Source organism: Mixophyes fleayi, chromosome 7 (genome assembly GCF_038048845.1).
Source record: "Mixophyes fleayi isolate aMixFle1 chromosome 7, aMixFle1.hap1, whole genome shotgun sequence".
NCBI lineage: Eukaryota > Metazoa > Chordata > Amphibia > Anura > Limnodynastidae > Mixophyes > Mixophyes fleayi.
Genome location: NC_134408.1, coordinates 85,425,378 through 85,443,294, shown reverse-complemented (window position 1 = coordinate 85,443,294; position 17,917 = coordinate 85,425,378).

Below are 17,917 nucleotides of genomic sequence, written 5' to 3'. Positions count from 1 at the left end.
AGTTCAGAGGCTAGTATCCTAAATTGAATGACGTACTGGCCTACTGTACGAGAACCCTGACGTAGACGGAGGATGCTGGATGCAGCGGAGATGACACGACCTGGTTCATCGAATACACTTCGGAACGTGGAAATAAATTTGGCACTATCCTGTAATAATGGATCGTTTCTTTCCCACAGAGGGGAAGCCCATGCGAGAGCTTGTCCAGAAAACAATGAAATAAGATAGGGCACTCTGGAACGATGAGTAGAGAAATTTTGAGGTTGGAGCTCAAAATGAACTGAGCATTGATTGAGAAAACCCCTACATGTTTTGGGGTCTCCATCATACTTTGACGGAGTAGGCAGGTGAAGCGTAGAAGCCGTAGACACCTGGGATGGCACTGGGGAAACGGAGGAAAGCACAGGAGCATCAACATTAGCTGTGATATTTGGCCCAGATGTTCCTTGGGAGGCTAACGCCTGGTAACATTGTAGCAACAGCTGTTGGCAAGCATCCTGTTGCTCCATATGGGTAACCAGATGCTGCAGCATCTCTTTAGCTGTAGGTTCCGAATCTGGGTCTGTCATGGCCTGATCTTACTGTCACGGGTACTAGGAGTCTTTACCCAGGTATCACCAGATGATAGACTTACCAGAGCAGTATAGTTGGTAATATGGTACTCTGGTAGCGGGGTGATCACGGAACAGGAGACAGCAGATGGTAAGAGAATGCTCGAAGAAAGTCTATGACTAGCAGCACTGGTAATAGGTAGATAACTGTACACGAGGAACTGGATGGACAAGGAAACGTGAGGGTAGTCAGTGGTCTGCGTATAGCAAGTTGTACCACTGCTATAGTGAGGAGGAATGTCCAGGAGTAACGAGGAGGTGATGAGAGTCAGCGGTCTGCGAATAGCAAGTTGTACCGCTGTCTGGGTGAAGGAATGGAATCCAGGTGAAGGTATCCGGGGAGTCAGTGGTCTGCGTTAGCAAGTTGTACCACTGCTATGTGAAAGGATACTGGAAACTGGTGACTCAGGAAACAGGGAATAGTGGTCTGCGTCTAGCAAGTTGTACCACTGAAATATATAAGTGAGGAGGAGCACGGGGAGATAAATGCAATGCAGAGTATACACGGGCACACTGAACTTGATCCCACGATGATATGCACAAAATAATAATAACTGAGCAGCACTGCACAAATATACAAAGTCACAAGAACTATCCAGGCTAAAAGGTAACACAGTCAAATGATAGCAATAGTCTCAGTGGATAGGAAACTCCGGAGGAGAACAACTCAGTCCAGCTAGATATGCAATACACCAGCACAGTCAATGAGAAGTATGCATACCGTGGTTCAGGAGAGCAGGCTGTCAGAGAGAGGTGCAGGGATACCTGAACGGCTGGAGGCCGGCAGGATGAGCAGTCCCAGGAGGGTGGAAGCGGTAACCAAGTAGGTGCAGCGCACGGTAGGTAGACCAGCAAGGACAAACAATACTCAGGAAGCAGTAGTATATAGAACTGGACACCTGGAGAACACGGAAGAGTTGAGGCGGTCTAGCTGAGATGAAAGCAGCGGTGCGTTGATCCGATGCAGAGAGGCGAGTTGACACAAGCAGGAACACTGTAGAAGCACGGAGACAGCGGATCGGCTGGCTGCAGACACGATGAGCACTGGAGAGTTGCGATGAGCAGGACACTGCAGATAGACGGAGGCAGCGGATAGGAATCAGCTGGTGCAGTCACGATGAAACACGGGAGAGTTGTGGTGAGCAGGATACTGTAGAAGCACGGAGGCAGCGGATAGGAATCAGCTGGTGTAGTCACGATGAAACACGGGAGAGTTGAGGTGAGCAGGATACTGTAGAAGCACGGAGGCAGCGGATAGGAATCAGCTGGTGCAGTCACGATGAAACACAGGAGAGTTGAAGTGGTTTGGAAACTGTAGAAGCACGGAGGCAGCGGATAGGAATCAGCTGGTGCAGTCACGATGAAACACAGGAGAGTTGAGGTGGTTTGGAAACCGTAGAAGCACGGAGGCAGCGGATAGGAATCAGCTGGTGCAGTCACGATGAAACACAGGAGAGTTGAAGTGGTCTGGAAACCACAAACGAACAACAGGAATCAGCAGAAGCTGAATACACGAGGAAACACAGGAACACCTTCAGAGGCTCATGGGGAATGAGACTCCAAGATCAGGCAACGAGGTATTGACCACAGGTGCTTTAAATAGGGCGTGTTGCCTGATCAGCCAATTAACTAAAAGGAACATGTACTGAAGGTTTGAAAGGACTGCACATGCGCAGACCCTCAGGATGGTGGACGGCCACGGTTCCTAAACACACGAGAAGTAGCACTCACAGTCCGATGAGTGACACGCTCCTTTAGTGTTTCTACCTCTGACACATCCTTCCCTCCACTTCCACTATCTGTTGGGGACCGTTCACTCCATTGCCCTTCTTAACACAGTTCTTTCCTGGTTCACTTCCTAGAATAAAATAAATGATATGCGCACTGAACCAGATAGAGAAAACTTGTGCCCTGTCCAAGCTGCTAGATGGATTTAGCAAGGTGATCAAAACTTGTATTAGGTACAAAGATAAATGGTAATCCCGCACTAAAAGACAGTTAAGTAGATGGACATAAACTGTATATAGACGATGCTCGTAAAATGAAAGAATATTTTACTTCATATTCCTCTCACTTTCAATAATTGCAAAACGTAATATACATCAAAGAATGCCAAATAAAATAAAGGAAATTGAAATGCAATGCACAAAATGTTGGGGCAAAGATATAAGGTACTCCCAAATATCACAATAAGTCTTAAATGGTAATGTCCCAAAAACAATGAAAGAAATACAACCATAGCATAAACTCTCATAATCCACTAATAGGTCTAGATTGGTTCTGTCCGGAATATAGGACAAGAGTTCCAAACATGAGGCAAAAGGTATGGAGATGTGAGGCGAAAAGCGCCCTGAGTACTTGCGATATAGTAGAGGCAGAATTTTGAATCTCCGTGTGATGTTCTCCTGCAGAAGGGTAGCCGATCCTTGGTGTCTGTCGTCAGCCAAAGGAACTTGTTGTATGATCAAGAGTGGGCGTGCGTTCCACCGTGGTACTAACGCTACTTCCTACTTCCTGTTTCCTGTCTGTGATATGTCCCGACCAGTTTCATCACTTTTGTGACTTTTTCAAGGGATGTATTATTAGTGTCTAATTACTCCCTTTTTTAGCAGCATAGTGCAAATTTAGTGGCTTGGATTGGTTGCAGTCTCCATATTTGAATTTTTATATATATGTGCTGGAGGGATTGTCGTGAACTCCGCTCATAAAATGGTGCAAGTTGATAAACACAGTAAACGGTAAGAAAATGAAGTTTTACATGACTATCTCACATATGAATAGGTTATCAGAATTGTAGCATATGACTAAAGGAATAAGATTAATATATACATTAAGATGATTCCATCTCCATTGGCCAATTTTATTTTTATCTTTTTTCATACTTCTCCAACCCATCATTCGATTCCACTTGGTATACTGACATTGAATCATAAATATTTTTTTATTCAGTGCATACATTCAACTTGCACTAGATGGTCAAAGTTTGATGTTATACGATTTTCCACAATATCAGACGCAGTGACTTTGCCAATACACAATTTATGTTAATAATATGCATTATAAAAGCAGTGACACCGAAGAAGAGATGTTTGATGCATCACCAATGACACCAAAGACTCCACGACTGCATGGAACAATAACAATTGTGACATCAGAAATGGCTGCAGCTCTCATTCGGACTAAAACCAGCGATCAAAATGTTGCTCACATATTTTTTCAATAGCTGCTACGAGTCCACTCCAGCCGGATATAGAACAGCTTAATTAAGCCCCAGCAATATACGGCGAGAATGATGCACTGAGAAGATTTCACAAGTGAGATGAAAGCCACGTTTCAACCAAATGTACCGCTGATTCTACACTGGGATGGCAAGATCATGGATGATCTCACTGGTCCAGGTCCTGGTCAAAAACGGGTTGACAGGCTCCCTATACTGGTTTCAGGACAGAATGTAATAAAGCTGCTCTCAGTTCCGAAACTTCAGTATGGAACCGCAAAAACTGTGGCTAAGGCAATGGTGGAACCATACATGAGTGGGTAGTGTGGGACAACATCCAAGGGCTATGCTTTGATACCACAGTGTCTAACACTGGAGTGAAAGGTGGAATATGTGTGCTGCTGGAGTCTGAGATTGGCCGACCACTTCTAAATTTGGCTTGTCGACATCACATCTTTGAAATAATGCTGGAAATGGCCTTCAGTATCCATGATGTTTCTAAATCTCCAAACATGGAGCTTTTCGTCCACTTCGGAGACTTTTGGCCTAGAATAAATCCACTTTATTCAGCACAACAATTGAAGATGAAAAGACATCATCTGTGGTTGCTCGCTGGAAAGATTACATCATTAGGTTTGCAGTTGCTCATTTGGAGAAATTCCAACCGAGAGATGATTACCATGAGCTATTGGAACTCACCATAATTTTCTTGGGAGGCATTCCTCCATGTGGAGTACATTTCATATTTCCTGAAGCTATCCATCAGGCTCGCTAGATGGCCCAGGCCATTTTCTCCATCAAGATGTGGCTGTTACGCAACCAGTACAATCCACAGCAGCAAGAGTTCTGCGAGTCAGGGAATACTCACGGGATATCGTACTGTGACAAAGTTTGGCATCATCTGCAGGAAGTTTGTCTGTTCATTTCTGCCATTTATGTGAGATACTGGTTCTAGAGCTCACCAACTGCAGCTCCAAAGAATGACCTTGCCTTGTTACATGCACTGTCTGTGTATCCAAACAAAGAAGTTGCAACAGTAGCCAAAAAGGCATTTAACAACCATCAATGGTATCTTTCAGAAATACTGGTCGGTTTCAGTTTCTTTGATGATGAAGTGTCAACAGAAAAAAACAACTTATGGCTGCTGCTATCAAGCACTCAGATGGATCTGACAATCTTCTGAAATGTATTCCACCACTTCTTCAGCCAGCAACAAAGGGTTTACATAACTTTGTCACAAGATCAACGCTGAGTTTGTTCAAAATTCTTGGTTTGTGTGAGGAATTCTTGGAGTATGACCCGGCCGAATGGAAAAACCTTGAATCGTACCAAAACAGTCAGAACATTGCAGACTCAGTGAAGGTAGTAAATGATCTTGCTGAGAGAGGTGTGGCATTAATCTAAGAATTCAAAGCTTTGATAACATTAAACGATGAACAGAAGCAATTCCTTTTGCAGGTCGTGGAGGAGCATCGCAGTAAGTTCTGCACAACAACAAAAACTGTTGCCATCAAGAGATCAATATCAAAGTGACTAATGTAAACTTGGTGATTGTTTAAAATATTTGATGACAAAAACATTAATATTTAATACATTATGAAACAAATTACCGTTCTGCATTATTGCAATGTAATCGTCATATTATAAACTTTGGTTGAGTTGTGCAAGTTTTAAATATGATATGATTTCAAAATAAAAATTACTGTCATATTTTTTCACATAATGGCACATTTTACTGGGTTGGTAGTTGTCATTTTCAAACAAAGATTGTTTGGAATCACCCTATTATACATGTAGCTGACATTGAGAGAACAAGAACTAAATGCTAAAAAAAATTCAATACTATGCATATACAATGAGCCACAAAATGTTTGAATATCTATATATGTCTCATAATTCATGTAGCAATAAAGATAATAATCGGATCTTGCCTAACTTCTAAAACTACATCTTTCCCCTTTTAGGCTGTAGTATGTAATGAGTGTGATAATTTTGAATGTATGAACACTATCAGCATATATAAAACTTACGCGTTTTGCCCGACAGAACTTCTTCAGGAAGTGTGCAATGATATGAAATTGTAAGCAATGCAAGGTTTATAAAGTCCCATTATAATGAAGGTATTACCAGTTTAGTTTTCTTCAAAGGAACAATAATAAATATCTACATTAGTATACATATGTTAGAAGATACATAGAGTAGGCACACAGATTCTCCCCTGATTCTCCCCTTCCTTTCTAAATCAAGGAGTGTAGCTCAAAAAATAAGCGTTCTCATCTGATACACATACACAGGGTGTATCAGTGTTATAGGAAAGTGTCAAGTCAAAATATAAATTCAGACCATGAGGCAACGGGGTCTTGAGATTATAGATCCTTTTTGTTTCCTCTTAGGAAATTTTATTAATATAATCAATCTCCTTCTTCATGCATCCACTCTCTTTTTTCTGAACCTTCTTTTTAACCCCATTGGGGACTGTATTCTTAGAAACAAGATTTCTTTTTCCATGATGTTTGACTTTAACCTTGTTCTTTGTACTCTGTTTAAAAACTGTCCTGTATTAAATTTACGTGGTGATGGTGATCATAATGGTGCAAACCTGTTTTGCATAGGAACTGTATAACTATGTAATGGTAATTGCTGATGACTTCTCTTAGAAACATCTATATTTGGCTTGTGTTTTGATAATTAATATTTATCCTTTTGAACTTGTGCACTATGTGTACTAATCTTTTTTTCTGGAATATTTACGTTTCCTATATCTACCATTATGTGCACAGAGCTGGTATCATAACCATTTATATTACAATTAAAATAAGTATTTATACTCCAGTTCCTAATTTTGTTTAAATGGTAATCCATTTTATCACGATAAAATCCTCTATCATAAATAATTATCCTCTATTTTAATTAATCCACTTTTAATTTATTTCACCTGAACCTCATAATCAACTGTATTCCTGTGCTGCTCAGTATTCTTATCCAGCTTATTCCATTCCTTTTTCAATTCTTTAATCTCTTTTTTCCTTTCCTGTACAATTAACCTCAAAAGATGAGCTAAACATTCATCTAAAACTGTATACCAATTCTTCAAAAAGAGTTCATCATTTGAATTGGACGTTGGTTCCTTTAGTAAATGTAAACTCCTACGAATATGGACAACTTCCAGATACATTTCCAGGCAGGAAATCTACAACCAGAGTTGAATCTCTCATTGCCATTTTTTCTAATAAATTTGATTTATCAGGCTGAAAAATATACTCTGAATTATCAACAAATAGCATTATAATCTTCTATCACGATAACTGAAAAAAGGCATTTTTTCAAGAACAAATATAGGTTTCAAATACACAACATTAATACAGTGTACTAGAATTAGCCAAAATCACAATATAAAACAAATAGGTGCAGCTAAATAGAGCAAACTGGTTGCAAGTAATGTATTGAGGAAAGAGTTACATAATTAGCTCTCCGTGCTAACCCCCATTTAGGCTTGCTTGGAATGAATTATATAATATTGAATCAAATAACAAATGAAATGGAGAAAAGACAACAAGCCACAAAAAGTGTCCACACATGAGTGAAATCTTCTAAAAAAAACATTTAATTATACAAATGTGTATTTACATTAATTTAAAAATATCTTTGCTTATCGGAAAACATACTGAAAGCAGCAAACATACCGGTATAAGGAAGTATTTTAAATTCCCACGCTGTTGGGACACCCGTAAATATATGCAGGTTATCAGGGGTCATGTATATAAGCAGATTGAGTTAATGCTTGCTGTTAATTAAATAGGTATTCTAGTGAGATAGATATCGAGCTCACTTTTACCCTGAACATTAGTTATGGATTAACTCAATTCATTAAACTATAGTAACAAAGAGGGTATTGAACAGCTACATAGCTTATTACTGTTTCTGCAGGATAATTAACTCCTTAAACTTCACCAAGTCGCTAAACATAGCTGTATTGGAGCATGAGGATATTATGATATTGTTTCTTAATAATTGATAATCAAGCACCCATACTCAGTGAGGTGTATAATGAACCTACTTCTGCCCTGATTAATATATAGTTTCATAACCTCCAATCAAAACTTCCTATCCAGTGCTATAAAGTCTTAGAACAGCGCACAGTATTAACTGATCCTGAGACTTAACTAATTCTTTATTAGGCGAAGTGCCCTCCCTGATCATTGATCTATATCGAGAAAAAGCAGCGTGTATGAGAATGAAATCATTAACTCAGTGAGGCGAACACCGACGCGCAGTTTGCTGACTCGATTTTACCAGGAACGCTTATACCGAACCATATTTAGGATAATTTAGAAGGTTAATTATCATTAACTCAGTGAGGATTGGCAGTTTTTACTGCCATTTTAATTTTGTTAAATTGTATACTCATTCACACTTGAGCACAATTTTTGTATATTTGTTTTGTGTTTTTATTTCGCTACTAGCGTCATTCAGGTATATTCTAGGAACTACACTGATATTTTAATGAACTAATAAAATGTAAGTTTTAATTAATTCAATCATCATAGAGTCCCCCTACTAAACATGTGTTTCTTCTAATTTACTTTTTTGTCCTGTATCAATTAGCCTTGCATGTGTAGGGTGCACCATTCCAGTCATTTGATAACTATATTAATTGAGTGATATAAGACTGGATACATGACTTTCTGGTGCATTGGTATTTTGTTTCTTTTCATTTATTTAAATGGCAGCTGTTAGAGAGAAGAAATCTATTTACATCAACTTTCTTAAAGAATGTCTTTGTTTCGATGTGACACATTATATTATCTCCCAGAACTTAATCTAGAAAATATATGGTAGTAGTGCTTGTTTTATATATTTTTATATGTTTTTACATGTAAAAGATAAATTCCAATTGTTCTTATTAAGTTGCATCCCAAACTTTTTTACTTTATCGACAGTGATATCCGAAATTATCATCATCATCATCATCCTCATCAACATTTATGTATATAGCGCCAGCAAGTTCCTTAGCGCTTTACAATTGGGAACAAACATTTATAAAACAATACTGGGTAATACACACAGACAGAGGTAAGACGGCCCTGCTTGCAAGCTTACAATCTGTGGGACAATGGGAGTTTGAAACACAAAGGCACCTGCTACATCATATTGCACATTGGTCCAGCTAGAATGTAAAGGTAAAAAGTATTGAGTGGACTATGTTATCAGTCACACAACAATGTTGGTCAGAGGGTTGTTGTCTTGTGTTCGCTGTGTAGAGAGTGGTAATAGGGCAACCTAGGGAGATTAGCTTTTGTGTGAAATTAGTATAAAATCATCAATATAACCCTGATAAAGCCTAATATTACCATTTATTTAAGATGAATTATAAATATAATTTTCTTATTTTCCCCCATAATAATATTGTCACAGCTGGGAGCAAATTTTCACCCTATTGCCGTGCCTTGAAACTTCAAAAAAATTGGTGTTCAAACAGAATATAATTGTGAGTGAGCATATAGTATATCCCTTCAAGTAATACCTCCCACATTCATGATGGTAAAGCTTTATCCATTGCTGGCAAATAATTGACTGTACTTATGCCCTTCTAATGGGAGAAAGAGGTTTAAAGTGGCTGTATGTCAATTGTTACTCAAAATATATATTACTGAGCTATATAAATGTTATGGCTAGTGGCTATTGTTATGAGCTTCCAAAAAAGGTGACAGAGGTCTTCGACTAGAGCAGCTGCCTATCCCGTAAAGCTTGTTGCACTCACAGGTACTTGGATAGCCCCAGGTCTTAACTCTTAGTGTAGTGGAAGCTTATATACAATACCACAGCAGGTAGATATGGGGCAATAGCAAAAACCAGAAGTGGAAAGTCAGGAGTAGTCCGGGGTCAGAGGTCCATAGCAGGCAGACAAGTCAGGGACAGGACAAAGAATCAGGGCTGGCAGTGAGCAAGGATATACAGAAACAAAATCAAAATTCAGGGCAATCAGAATACAAGCAAGGTCAAGAAACAAGCCAGGGGTCACAACAGAGATCAATCAGAAGTTCAGCAGAGTATCCACAGAGCAGGTCAGCAATGCTCAGCATAAACGCTATAACCAGCAGGGAGGATAAGACTTCCCTGCCTTAAATACAAGACTTGGCCAATCAGTGATCAGAGGCCTGCCAGTTATTAGCCACAGGAGGCTACATAATTACTTAGTCAATATTATGCACGCGCCCGGGTGTCCCTTATGACTGTACATGGGGATGACTGGGAGAGCATTCTGGCTGGTGCCCTAGTGACAGACAGGACGAGGAGGAAGTAACGTCCCAGTCATCATGGCAACAGCCATAATGCAAGGCACCAGTAAACAAAGAGTTGCAGCGGCTCACCATGCACCTGCGGCTCATGTCAATAACTCAACACACTGCCTCACTGCAGTGACTTAGGATAGCTGTAAACATCCCACTCGTAGAAAGGGGCTAGATGCTATATGTCTATAAACAATCAAACTATAAACACAGAAGGCAAGCTTAGACCCACTGCTCTTCTAAGAGCAATCTCTCAACCAATTCTAATTTTTATAAACAGTGTTATAAACATCCTGTACTACTAATCATCTTTAGCTCATCCTAGACATCTCCATGTATAACTTATGTCCCAAGAAATGTGAGTGACACCACCAATGGTAAACACCACCCTATTCCCTATCTCCCAGCACACTTTCTGCCATCTCCTTATACAGACCAAAGAACACCCACTGGACTCAACCTACAGAATGACACAATTCATCTAAAAAAATAACCAACATGATAAGTAAACACTAGATAATCATTACCACATTGTGCCAAGGAACCTTCGCCAAATTCTAATTACCAGAACCCGAACTCCTACCACTCCTTCAACAGTAATAGAGTCTCACCAATACAATCGCAGATGGTCTAACCCACATTATTCAGCCTGAAAAGTACTTTCATTTTTATAAATTCTTAAACCCTTGATTTGTAATGATATGAATTCTATATTAAAATATAATCTGTCTTTTTGTGGACAATCATAGTGTAATAATACCGAAAGCTTTTCAATTGAGTTCATAAGCAATATAGGTTATCCAATGCCAAAATTGACATTGTTATAAAGAACCACTAGCATATACAGTAGAATATGAATGCTGGAGTTTAAATTTATAACCAACAACCCAAGATTGATGTCTAAACATTACACAAAGAAGTCAGCAAGCTCTCAGAGATTTAACGGTTGAATTATTATATTTATAACATTAGAGGTGACTGAATATGACACTATAAGAGACCTACTTGATGTGTTCTCTTCACCATTCAAAAGGAACACCTCATGTAGATCGATCTAAACATTATTGGCCTGAGTCATCAAGGAGAGTAAAGAAAAAGAAAAAAACTTTGCACCCTGGCAAAACCATGTTGCATTGGAGGGGGAGGTAAATTTCAATTGTGGGGACAGATTTATAGTTGGGGCAGGGCATGTCCTAGATCAACTTTACATTTCAGTATAAAAATAAAGCTATCAAGTATTTTTGTGCCACATGGAAAAACAGCCAGTATTTTCCTTACATGCAAAATAATAAACTAATTTGCACCCCCTGCATTGTAACATGGTTTGTACAGGATCAAATGTACTCTTTTTTCGCCTTGCTTTCCTTAATGACTCAGGCCCTATCTGTTCAGTCAGCAATAATGTATGAATAAATCAGATGCATTCATTAAATTGCTGAAAACCTGTTGACTTCTTTATATTAAGTTTACATTATCTAAGTCAGAAAGGTATTTCGTTAGCATAGTTTTAATTACCTTTTTTTCATTTAAAAACCATCCTATTAATTCTGTGTGAAAACTAATATATCAAAGTAATTGTGCAATAAGGTTACTCTGAGGTTATGCATGGTTTATTTATTTATTTTAACTTCAATAGTATTTTTTATTTTTTTTCTTACAAATATAAGGGATACAGAAAAAAAGAAGGGGAGGGGGAAGGGAAGACCAGAAAAAAGAAAAGGGAAGGGGGGGTACATAGTAGGGTAAACACATTACATCACATCAAAATTCACGGTACTTAACAAAGTAGAGACTATCAGGTCAGTAGGTCAGTAATACAACAGAAGGCAAAAAATTAAATAAAAACAAAAACCCCTATAACAACAGAGAGGTCAAACTCCTAATGGGGTTTTCCCATCAGAAAACTATGTGGGTTCTGACAAGGGTTCGTTCAAGGTAAACTGTGAAAGGGGAAGTAATGAATCAGTACGAGCTCTGGTTGCTCCCTCTCCCTCAGTAGTATACACGTGTCAGGAAAACCACTTTATTAGAGGTGATGAAGGGGATGAAGAATATGGCAACCCCCACCCCTGTACTTTAGCAATCACTTAATGCAGGCAGGGCGGGGGTTTTCCAGTTTTGAGCCAACGCTGCTCTGACAGCTATCAAAATATGACAAAACACATATCTAGCATGGAGAGGGAATTGAGGTGGAAAATGCTGTAATAAAGCTACTTCTGGAGTTGGATCTACTTTTTGAGAGGTGATCTTATTGGCAAACTCAAACACCTGCTCCGAGAATGGACGAAGAAGAGGGCATCCCCAAAATATGTGCATAATATCCCCTATTGAGCCGCATTGTCTCAAACAAAATTTGGCCTGAGCAGGCCACATTTTGTGTAGACGAGTCAGCGTAATGTTAAGTCTATTAATTAACTTCACCATCATTTCCGAATGATTCACACATTTGGACATTTGAAAAGAATTAACAAATATTTTCTTCCATTGACCAGTGGAGAGCGTAATATCAAGGTCTATTTCCCATTGTAGTTGGGATCTGGACTTAGTGTCCAATGTGGGAGGGAAGAGAAGGTTATACCAATAGGTAATAACTGCCCTATTAGAACCCTTCGTCAATCTCGCATAAATAGGGGCTGGAGCACGAGACATTTAAAACCCCTGTCATGGGAGGGTAGAAAATCAATGTCTAATCTGCAAATATTTATAGAATTCCTGGGCGGGGATGCGAAATTTATCCCGTATTTGCGTAAATGACAAAAGCTTCTGCTCCTCAAGTAGATCTGACCAGAACTTGGCCCCATTTTTAATCCAACGATTTAAATTTAACTGGGATAAGTTTTGTTACAGTTATCATTGAGATATTTGTAGTAGGGACTGTGAGAATTTGTCTGTTGACAGTAAACCTATCCCACACCGCCAAGAAGTCTTTAAGCATCTTGGGAAGGAGAGCAGGTGTCGGACACCAGGATTTAGGGACCAAGATTAAGTCCTCTAGTGGGAACTTCGGACACAATGCCCTTTCAAGATCGACCCACGGTTTCTGTTTTGGGGGTAGAGACCAATCTCTTATTTGGGATAGTAGACAAGCGTGATGATATTTATGTAAATCTGGAAGCGCCAAACCACCATGTTGCTTGGGCAGGCACATTTGAGAACCAGCTATACGAAGGGGTTTACTTTTCCATACATATGTTAACATAATTCACTGCAATTTATCAAACAATGGTTTTGGGATGCTAGCAGGTATGGTCCGAAATAGATACATCATTTTTGGTAGTACCGACATCTTAAAAGTTGCCAACCTCCCCAGCCAAGAGATCTCGCAGCAGGCCCATGATTTGGTTAAAGTGAGTAGCTGTTGTATCAAAGCCGTAAAATTTAGATTGATTGTGCTATCTAAGGAGGGGGTGAACTTTATGCCTAAATATGGGAGGGCTACCATTTTCCAAGAGTAATGGAAAGTTCTTTTAAGATGCTCTGTCTTCAAGGGGGGAATGTTTACTGGAAGGGCCTCGGATTTAGTTGAGTTAAGTTTGTAGTATGATGCTCGGCTATAGGCATCAAGTATATTGTGAAGGGCCGGCAGCGAGGTCTCCTGGCTGGTCACAAATAATAATACATCATCAGCAAACAGACATAGTTTGTGATTCGTGTTCTTGATGTTGATGCCAGGGAACAGAGGAGAGGATCTAATGGCTATTGCAAGGGGTTCCATTGCCAAAACAAAGATCAGCGGGGACAGCGGGCAGCCCTGTCTAGTACCATTTGAAATCTTGAAGCCATCTGACATGAAACCATTGCAAAACACCCTAGCTGAAGGGTCAGAATATAATGCAGAGATAGCTGATAGAAATTTACCATGAAATCCGAACCGGAGAAGGACCTTCTCTAAATATCCCCAATGTAATCTATCGAAAACCTTCTCAGCGTCAAGAGAGAGCCACCACTTCTGTTTGAGAGCTCGCCACCCATTCTAGGATGTCAATGTCACGAGCCGCGGCTGTATGCCACATCCTAGCGTGAACTAGTAGCCGGGCGTGTGCTTTAGATTCTGTGCTCTGTTATTATTCTTGTGGCATAGATGTAGGAGGGTGTAGGGTCATCCTCCAACACCAGGGGGAGCTCCTATATGATTTAAACTGTTCACTTTTATTTTTATACATGCTTCCTGGTTGTGTTATTTCCTATGCTAGTTCTGGCTAGTGATTAATTAGCTGCCTCCTGAGGCTGATTCTCAGCCCTACCCTCCTCTGTCCTGATTGGCTCCTAGTGCTATTTAAGGCAGTGAGATCAGAGCCTCACTGCCGGTTATAGCGTCCTGTCCTCAGTTCTGCTGCCTGCTTGTTCTCTCTCTGCTTGGTGATTGTTACCTTTAATTGACTTCCCGTGTATGACCTTTGCTTGTTCCTGGACCACTGAACCTTCGCTTCTGACCCTGACCATTTACCGGATTCTGCTCCTTTGCTAGTGCACCTGACCTTTCGCTTGTCCCTGGATTTTCGTACCTGTGCTTGTGACCTCTGACCTTGGTTTTCCTGCTCGCTACTGTCTGCCAATCACTCCACTCCTGGGTTCTTCTTAAGTCAGTATACGTTACTCGACCCTCGGTCGGCCCGCAGCCAAGTCTGTCCCCACCACTAGGGGCTCCAGCGAACACCGGGCCTTCAGAGTAGTCCCAGCACAAATCCCACCTGATCAGGGTGAGCTAGTCCCGGGAGAAGACCATTTAGTCTATTCGCGATAAGTTTGGCGTAAATTTTTATGTCTGAATTCAAGAGGGCTATTGGCCTGTAGTTAAGACACGAGGTAGGGTCCTTCCCCGGCTTAGGAACGGTAACTAACTGTGACTCCAACATCTCAGGAGGAAATGAACCTCGAGATGTGCCTTCATTGAACAATTGTTCAAGTACTGGGAGGAGGTCTTCCTGGAATGTCACATAGAAGCCATTTATATACCCATCTGGCCCCGGGGCTTTATCTGAAGGGAGATTTTTAATAACTTCCTGGATTTCATTTCGTGACCATGGAGCAGCCAGAGCTGTCCCCGTCTCTGAGTCAATTGTCGGAATATTTAGGCCATGTAAGAACCCTTCTATGTCTGCCTGGCTAGGTTGGTGGGTAGAGTCATCGACTTTTAAGTTATAGAGCTTCGAGTAATATTGTGCGAACAAGTTGGCAATGTCCCTGGGATTAGAGACTTTCTTGCCTGTCTCATCTATTAAAAACTTGATTCTATTCTGTGCCCGTTGGCCCTTCAATTTCCTCGCTAGAAGCTTTCCTGCTCTGTTCCCCGCCACATAGTATTTTTGTCGAAGTCTAGTTAACACTAATTGGGTCTTGGAGAGTAGCATTTTCTGAAGTTGGGCTCTAACTAAAGTAATTTCTTTCTTCAGTTCATTAGAGGGGCGTGCTTTATTCTGAGTGTCTAGTTTAACTAACTTTTCTTTGAGTTCTTTTTGCAGAAATCGTTAGCCCTTTTTAACCGAGCACCCATCTGAATTGCCACCCCTCTCACAACTGCCTTTAACGCACACCAGAAGTTAAAGATGTTTGTGTCAGAAGGAGCATTAGTTTGGCAGTATTGTTCAATAGCTTTTTTGATATCCAGTCTAGCTTCTAGTTGAGATAAAAGATATGATGGCATACGCCACGGCCTATGGGGAGTAAAGATGTTAGAGGCCTTCCACGTCTATAGTACTGGAGCATGGTCCGACCAAGTTATCGGAAGGATCCTGACTAACTTGGTAGCCTGAAGTGACCATTTTTCTGCCAAAATCAAGTCTATACGCAAATATGAATTATGGACAGGTGAGAAATATGTAAAATCTCTGCCATTAGGATCTGCAGTTCTCCATACATCATATAAGTCAAATTCCCCCAACAACTTGGTAAAGGCTAGTGAGGGGCCCGATGAACCCATTCCCACCACAGGAGATGAAGATTGAGAGGATCTATCCAGTTTTGGATCTGCTACTATATTAAAGTCACCCATAACTATCAGTCCACCTTCTTTGTGTTTCTCTATTTCTTGAAAGACCCCCCTCAAGAAAGGAACCTGTCTAGAGTTAGGGGCATACAACGAGACTATATTGACATGCTTATTGTCTAGCGTACCAATCAAGATCAGATATCTTCCTGCCTTGTCTGCTATAGTGGATTTATGAATGAATTCAACTTTATTGCTAAATATAATGGCTACGCCATTCCTTTTATGAGGGCCATCAGCAGTGAAACATAGTGGGAAATGCCTATCTCTCAATACCGGGGGAGCTGCAGCCTTAAAATGCGTTTCTTGTAGGGCCACTAAATCTGCTTTGAGCTTATAGAATGATGAAAGTGCCAGTCTTCGTTTATTAGGGGAGTTTAAACCTCTTACTTTTGTGTTAAAAACTTAACCATTTGCAATAAGAGTATGGGCTATAAAAAACTTTCCACTGACTACATACTATTGACCCACTATTCAATCTAGTAAGTACCAGACCATGACTCGGCTTGGTGCTGAAACAGCACGGGCGACCAATTGTTTGTGTTAATATGTACCCTGGACAGAAAGGAAAGTAAGGGAAAAGAAGTTTAAAGAAAAGAGTAAACACGGGCAAAAAAAACCCCAAAATAACCCTAAATAGAGGGTTAGTGTTTGCTGGAAGGGGGAAGAAAAAACACCAGCAACATGTAGATATGGGGAGCGCACTAGGACGCAAACAGGGACCACTCGGCCCCCACCACCCACCAGACCCATTAAATACCAACATATGTTAATTTTAAACAGAATGACTCTAACTAGGCAGAAAGACAAAAAATCAACATAAAACTAGTGTTATATAAACATCACCGCTTGGCATGTGAAAGCTTAAGACCTCCAGTCTTTGTGCCATCCCGCAGTCTGTTGATCTTCTCATGTTCCATCTAGGACCTGCAGAGAGGAAGAAAACACACACACATACGGACAGTGGGGAGACTGTATAATGAAAAGTTTCCTCTTCTGTATCTTGGAACAAGACTGCCACTCCTGTCTCCACCTTCTCCCAACATAATAAGACCGAATAGATGTATAATGTCCTGATACAAGTTAGCAAGACTTGAGCTGTAACCCACTGTCCAGGTGTAAAAGACTGGAAAACAACAGAATCTCTAAACGACCTCCAATTACTTTGACCATTCTTGTCTAACGCGTAGGCTTGACGTAGGAGTCGGTTCAGGCATCGGAATGTACCAGGACTTCAATAAAGCTAATCCTTTGGCTGCTGAGGAAGCGACATGCGAAACATTGTCTCGTCAAATAATTAGCTTGACGGGGAAACCACATTTGTAAGGAATGTCCCGATCTCTTAGAGCTTTGGTCATACCTTGAAACGATCTCCTCTTGGCTAGAGTAGCAAATGAAAAGTCCTGAAAGAACTGGAGGTTCTGCAAGTGCTCAGCATTATCCTCCATTCTGGCTGCTCCTAAAATCCACTCTTTTATAGGGAAGAAATTAATCCTCATAAGAGAGTCCCTAGGTGCATTCTCTGGGGCTGATCTCGGCTTAGGAAGCCAATGGATACGATCAAGCATCAGGTCCTGCTCCGTTGCTTCAGGTAGAAGTTTGTGAAACAACTCCGTAGCGAATAACAGCAACTCAGAAGGGGCTACTGTTTCTGGAATGCCTCTGATCCTCATATTATTTCTCCTTGATCTGTCTTCCATGTCTGTAAATTTATCACGGTGTGAGTAAACTTCATCTCGCAATTTTTCATGTTCAGTTATAAGGTTGTTGTGCGAGGCCGCCGGGCTCTTCCATTTTATCTTCAATATTGCTG